This window comes from Malania oleifera, chromosome 10 (assembly GCF_029873635.1).
Source record: "Malania oleifera isolate guangnan ecotype guangnan chromosome 10, ASM2987363v1, whole genome shotgun sequence".
In the NCBI taxonomy this organism is placed as follows: Eukaryota; Viridiplantae; Streptophyta; class Magnoliopsida; order Santalales; family Ximeniaceae; genus Malania; species Malania oleifera.
This window is the reverse complement of record NC_080426.1, coordinates 34566042-34573267: the sequence shown is the minus strand read 5'-3', so window position 1 is coordinate 34573267 and position 7226 is coordinate 34566042. Positions and strand designations below refer to the sequence as shown.

The 7226-nt window shown below is 35.5% G+C and overlaps 1 pseudogene; it reads right to left on the bottom strand.

The window, feature by feature from the left end:
• Positions 1-1379: 1379 nt before the first annotated feature.
• On the bottom strand, positions 1380-2170 carry LOC131166605 (phosphatidylinositol 3,4,5-trisphosphate 3-phosphatase and protein-tyrosine-phosphatase PTEN2A-like; annotated as a pseudogene).
• Between the last annotated feature and the right edge of the window lie 5056 nt (positions 2171-7226).

The following is a 7226-nucleotide window of genomic DNA, read 5'->3' as shown; positions in this document are numbered from 1 at the left end:
TTTTTTTGCCCTTGAATCAAATAACAACTAACAAATATGGTTAGAACAATGTGAATGCAAAAGAATGCAAATAGAAATATAATATAATAAAAATATAAATTAATGAAAGTTATTTACTTAAGTATAATTTTAAAAATCACTTTTTAATTCTCCAATTATAATCCCATTTTTTAAAGTAAAGTTTGGATATTAAAATACAGTAATAAGTGATTGTCAAAACAATTGAAAAGTAAAAGACCTTATTTTAAATTTTTTTTATATAGAAAAAGATAATTTTATTAAAGTTAAGAAACTGAATACAAGACATGGAGGACAAGGAATCCTCCACAAAGAGCTAGAAAAGTATAAGAAAAACTATAAACAACAGGGAATATACCAAAATAGGAAAAACAAAATACAAAAAAAAAATCCATTATTAGTCTTTAGTAAAGTTAAACAATGGAAGATCCCTAAAAAAAAAGCCCAAAGTAGCACACACACAAGGAGGCTAGGAAAGTTGCTCTATCCCACAAAAGCCCTCAACATGATGATTGACTTTAGTTTTGACATATGAAAAACTTATAACGAAAATAGCTAACAATGCAGATAAATGCCTTGTAAATATATAATTTTTCACTATATTCTAACACAAATAAAAAAAAAATGAACAATGTCTAAATTTCTCTATTATGGTAGGAGGAGGATAATACAAACATAGATATAAAATGGACAATTGAGTCATTGATTTGTCAAGCAAACATGATATTTTGAATTATATAAAGAAGGAACTGAACTGCTAAGATGGTCTCAATTTGATTTTACAAGTTTGAATAGATAAGGAGGGGCCTTCAAGGGTGTGAAATTCCATTTTACTGGGTTGTGTCCTTTCTATTTTATGTGAAAAATACGAGTTGAAGTAGCTTCATGGTTCTTTTTTACTACTACGTCTATAAATAATTTATATGATTATAACATTTTTGTCATTGATATACCAAAACTTAATAGGTTCATTCATAAGGGAACACAATTATGAAACCACCATTAAGACCCCTGTGTAACTGACATACTAAAGTAAATAGGTACATTCATGAGAGGAAAAGGTTCTGCTATTAAAACCCCCCGCATAAATGCTATTAAATTATCCATAACCCCCACAAGTGCAATATTGCACCCATAAATGCTAAATTGAAGGAGGGTCAACCTCCACTACTATAAAAGGGTGCTTCGAGAGGATGTAGGCATCTCATTCTTACTCTCACTTTTCTATTACTATTGTAATATAGAGTCTCCCACAATTCCTAACTTAGGCATCGGAGTGATTTCCTAGAGTACACCCCAAGTCTTCCAAGTCATCTACGTTTGGTTTTTTTTTTTTTTTTTTTTTTTTAAGATGGACACAGTCAAACGATGATCCATAAAATTTGTTCAATTTTTGGCAGCAACAATTGATGCCATTTGTAGGAATTGGGAGGTTTTCCATATTTGACCATGGTCACATCACCTAATTCTAATTCAGAACCTGTTGCAAGAGAAAAAAAAATCCCAGAAGATTAAAAATCGTGTTTTGGTTGCATTGAATGCTCTTTCTTATTGATAGATGCTAATTTCCAATGCTAAAGATTCAATACAATGTTTGCAATTGTTGATGCAGGCAATTCCTTCAACTCTGTTGGAGAATCCATGACACCTATAAAGCTAGAATCTCGTAAGCATGCACCTACAGCCAGGCTGGCTTTCTCCATTAAGGTACACCTCAAAATGTTTGACATATATACCTAATCTAACTTGGCAAAACAAGTCCTTTTTCATCAACATATATTTTCTAGTTGTAGTAATCAATAAACTCAACTGTAGGGAAGAATTTCAGAAAGAGGAGGAGGCTAGAAATCATCAATCATGTCCTAGCCATTCCAGCCTTACTGTGCACAACCACAACATTTTCAATATCCTCCTTTAACCATAAGTATGCAATTTGACATAATGATATTAAGAGTTGAATGGGAGGGTAATTATGATCATCAAATGGGAAGCTAGCTAGCTTTCCTTCAAATAATGATGCATCATATAGCCTCTTAGAACATAGATTATATACTTTGTGTTTGTCCTTGTGATGGGTTTCAAAGAATTTGATGACTTCTTCTATGTTGTTCTAGTAAAATCCCTCAATATATCTGAAAAACCCAGAACTCATGTCACGATCAGGAACTGATAGCAACTATGTTCTTTGGTATCTTTGTTTGTTTTAAGAGACAACATGTCGAGCCTTAACCTATACAACCTTCACAACATTCTTACACATACAAAGTGTATTTGAAGATTCTTTTGTATTTGGCCACTATTTTCCTCAAACAATGTCACAATGGCTGATAATCATTTCTGATTTCTCCCTTGCCCGAAAATTTGCAAGATCATTTAAGTTCTACACCAGCAAGTTTTGCCAAGCCATTAAACTCATGAAAGGTTGCTCTAAAGATGACTTGTGTAGCTTCAAGCAACGAGCCATTGTTCACTACACTTATTATTATGGTGCCTATCCTAAAGTTGGGTTTGCAAGCGTTAACATCCAAATTCAACTCATGACTCCTTTTGCCTTTCCACTGTCTCTATCTTCTATGAGAAAATTTGGAAAATTAATTGATGATACCACTTTTTTGTGGTCCTTATGGAATTAGGATAATCCTCCCAACCTACAAATGCCTGCCATGTTCACTAACCCTGATTCATCACTCTACAACAAGGTACAAGACGCCAAACATCAACCACTGACCCTAATGGATTTAGGTTATAATTGTGTTGATCCCACAATAAGTGTAAGGAATCAAATGTCCAACAATCTCTGTTGACCCTATGGGTCATACCCTATTTTGATTATGACAAATACTCTAGTATTTAATGGTTTGATGAGTTTGTGTGCAGGACTAATCAAACGTATCATATGGCGCACGCACATGGATTTGTAGAAGACGAAGACTCAAAATGTGTATTCATTGTAATTTATATTTATCATATTGAGTCTGTAATAAAATAAGAAATGGTCTGTAATAATTAATGTCTTACCTGCATGGTAGGATCGATAAGCTCATGATCATAGATGGACCTTAGGGAACAACCTTCGGTGGACCAACATCGGATTTTTTCGGTGTTCTCGAACTAAAAAAGACCTAAAAATGACCCTAGGACACTCACACATGCATATATATGAATGTTCATTTGAGTAGGGTGTTTGCATGCTTAAACAGGACCAAAATGCTCGAAATAGGCACATTTGGTCGACCGTACTTCACAATACATATACTCCCGGTCGACCGAACCCGGACCTGGTCAACAGTTTGACCACAGTCCGATCGACCGAAGTCATATAGTTCATTTATACTCGGTCGACCGAACTCCCTTTGAGTCAACACTTTGACCTCCTAGTCGACCGAGCCCAAAATGAATGCCAACGCTCTGGTTGACCGAGGGTCCTCAGGAGATGCTCCAACGGTCTGGTTGACCGAACCATCTAGTCCATTTCTTCCCGATCGACCGAACAGAGCTATTTACAAAAATCGCCCTTCCCGGTCGACCGACCCTGTAGTTCAAATTTGGCCCGGTCGACCGAACAATATGAACTTTGGTCGACCGGACCTTTCAGGTTTCCCCTAATTTTTTACCGTGGTTAACTTTTTTAAATGGGGTTAAAATAATTAAATTGTATTAAAACTTTCCTAATAATTCCAAGTGTGTTCTAAACGGTTATATTTTGGGGAAAGTCTATATATACCCCCTCATTTGGAATAATTAGATAGAGATTAGCAAAAATAATTAGCAAATATCTTCTGATTCTCAAAAGCTCTATTTTTCACATCCAAGTTTCATTTTTCCATTCTTACTAAACCTCGCTGCAAATCTTGCTAAGTAAGAGTGCTATTGTAAGCATCTAGTTTAGCTTACTCTCTCGTTTGTTCTAGTTGATTGATATATATTTTTATCCGAGAGTAAGCTTGAAGTTTTTCTAGGAGACTTCATTAATAAGTCTTCCATAGGAAAACTTCGTAGAGCTTGTGAATTTTGCATCGTCATTACAATACTCAAGAGTTCGTATTGCTTTTTGTTTGTGAAACAAATTTTTGCAAATCCATTTCAAATATCTCGTGTGATTTACTTTGAGAAATATTTTATTGAGATATTTGTGCATACGCAAAAATATCTTTGTTGAAATAGCCTTTGATTGATTTTATCTTCTTGAACACAAAGATCAAATTACTTTATAAATTAAATATGAATATCTCTTGTGGTTTATATTGAGAAATATTATTTGTGGAGATATTTGAAGTGTGCTTATGATCTTTGGTTGTGCATTGTGATTGAAATATTATTTTGTCACAAAGATCCTATCATTTACACTCTCACGCACTGATTGCTATATTTGCATAAATATTTGAGAGTAGACACTTAGACTACACCAAGCTTATCATATCCTATCTTTTGGTAGTGCATTAGTTATAATGTGAGTATTAGGTACATATCTGCTTTACATGAAAGCACAATCATTGTACCATTTGATTGAATTTCAAATCTATTGTATTTCCAGGCACGGGCTTGAAAAGGGAGACTAGCCCTTTGAAATAGTCCCCAACTGGCTTAGACCCAGTTAGGAAAGCCAGGTGCACCATCCTGGTAAGGCGTGTTGGTTGAGGTCAGCCCCTTAATTGACCTGGTTGTAAAGGTTGAGGTCAGTCTTATGCTAATTGACCTGATTATTTAGGTACCACTCCACATGTTAAGTGAGCCTATAGTGGTAATCCTTGTGCTTGTTAGCCAAGGCGAGGACGTAAGCAATTTGGCCAAACCTTGATAACATTTCTAGGTGTCATTTCCTTTACTGCTTTAATGTGCATGCTTGATTAAATTTCCATTCCAATCTAAATTCCATTGTATATCTGCTTTGATTTATTTTGCATGCACCAGATTGACCTTAGGCTTGTGTAACATTGTTGATTAGTAGATTGACCTAGGGGATAAAATTTTCAAATACCAATTCAACCCCCTCCCCCCCCTCTTAGGATTGCACCAAAGCTAACAATCTCTTAATCATGTATCTACAAATTGTGTCTAATGGCAAAACTACATAATAGCATTTCAGAATGTTTTTGGTGGTAAAGATGGGCCAAACACCAAAGTAATTTCTAGAGATGCCCAATGGTCTCGTCTATGTATGCACCTAGTGCATTATGCTTATATGGTTCCAAGAAAGATATATATACGGTCAACAACATATCACATCATATTGATCTTCCATCCATTTTAAAGAATTCAAGAGAAGGAATTGTTATACATGTAAAGCTCTCCTAAATTCTATGCACTAGGTCCACCACCAAATCGATCTTCTGTTGCCACATGTAAGGCTCTCCTAATTTCATATTTTAATTTAAACAAATTCTACACGAACATGGTTTCTCAGTTCAAGAACATTCTTGTTCTAACACTTCTACCTCGTGAAATAAAAGTTCTAAAGCATGGAATTAGAACCCTGGGGTTATTTGTGATAGGTCTCATGTTAATGACATCTTGAGAACAATACCACCTTTCTCATTACACAGGCCATATCTTTGAGGGAGCCATAGCTAAATGCATAAATGGCTTGGTTTCAAAATGTCGACAGTGTCCTACAAGACTCCAACTTCATAACTGCCAATATAAACTTGGCTATTTGGATCTTCCAACAGTTCCATTCAAGAACTGCATTGATCAATATGTATGTTTCTTTGTTGTTGGATTCAGTCGGTAAAAGCTGTCTTTAGACACCAAGAACAAATCCTTCTGAAAATTTGAAAGCACAAAACAAATCCAATGTATACACAAAACAAGATAAGCAGTTTACGCTCACGACAGTGGCTATATCTTCAAGTGAGGGGTAGTTAATTCTAAGTGGCTACTACACTAGGAAGCAAGGGGTATGATTTGAAAAATGTATGCAGAGCGTGGCGCCTTTAGGAACCCTAGAAAATGGCAAGTCACTTGGGAAGCCCTTTCTCAAAATCCCACTTTCATACTACTACGCTTCGATTCGCACGCCAAATCCGCCGATTAATATAAGAATTTGAGCATCAATTTGAATATCCAACAATCTCTGCTTTTGGTGAACTGGCTCAAGGACGTTCATGTCTCGCTTAGGGTTCCAATTCCTAAAGTTTTGGTTGACATCGAATCCCCCACCAGTTTTAGAGCATTGGAGGATCACATCGAGGTTAAGCTTGTTTTTATTCTTCTTGATGATCACCCTGTCATTTCCAACTTTGATTCCCTTTTGAACAATTTATCTGCATATGATTCTCAAGGGGAAGATGAATTATAGAATGAATCAATACTGCCTTCATTGGATTCTAATCTAAAGAGCCTAACTTCAAAAGAAGGGGCTTGTTGCTATTCATTTGGAGTATGATCTTTTGGAATGTAAATTTTTTGACTAGGATAGAATTACAAAATATGAGTTGCAAGATTCTCCAGTGAAATTGTTATCACAACATCATGTGATCGGTTCATTATGGGTGTGCAATTCAAACTTTTGATATGAAAGCTTATGTTCTCTAAACACTTTCTTTCAAATGTTGGACCCGAATTAGTGAAGAAATGATACGAAGGCAATAGTGCCTTTTATATGCCTTCATAAAGTTTATATGTTCAAGGTCGTCCCACCAATATTATGGTAACTGCATTGTTGAGCTTGGCTAGTGACCTAGGCAGCATACTTTCATGGATGAATGGAAAGAGATCTTTTTTGGCATTAAAATAGGTTGTTGCTTCTTCTCTACCAGATTTATGAAAGTCATGAGAACCATGGATAACATTAAGTTGCCTAATGGGGCTTAGTCATGCACTGATTTGGAATTTTCTGACCATGGATTGGCAAGTGATCTTGATAATGATAACTTTATTGACGCTAAAGACACTAAAAATGGGTCACAAAAAGTCTAAAAAAGCTAAAGGTGTTGGTACTAAAGCATTGGTGTCCTTTGCTTCTATTGATGCACCTACTGCATCAGTTCTAGTGGAGAAAGTAAAAAGTTCTCGTCCTTTACAATCAGAGGAGGATGACCCTTTCAATGGAATTTTGAACATCTTGAAAGGCTATTTGGCTAATGCCAGAGTGATGTTTTTGATCAAGTGTTTGACTTTAGTAATGTGGCTAATGACAAAGAAAAGATAAAAAAATCTTATGGTGAACAAAAGAATGATGCCATCCTTTCTAGCAGACTAGAACTTGA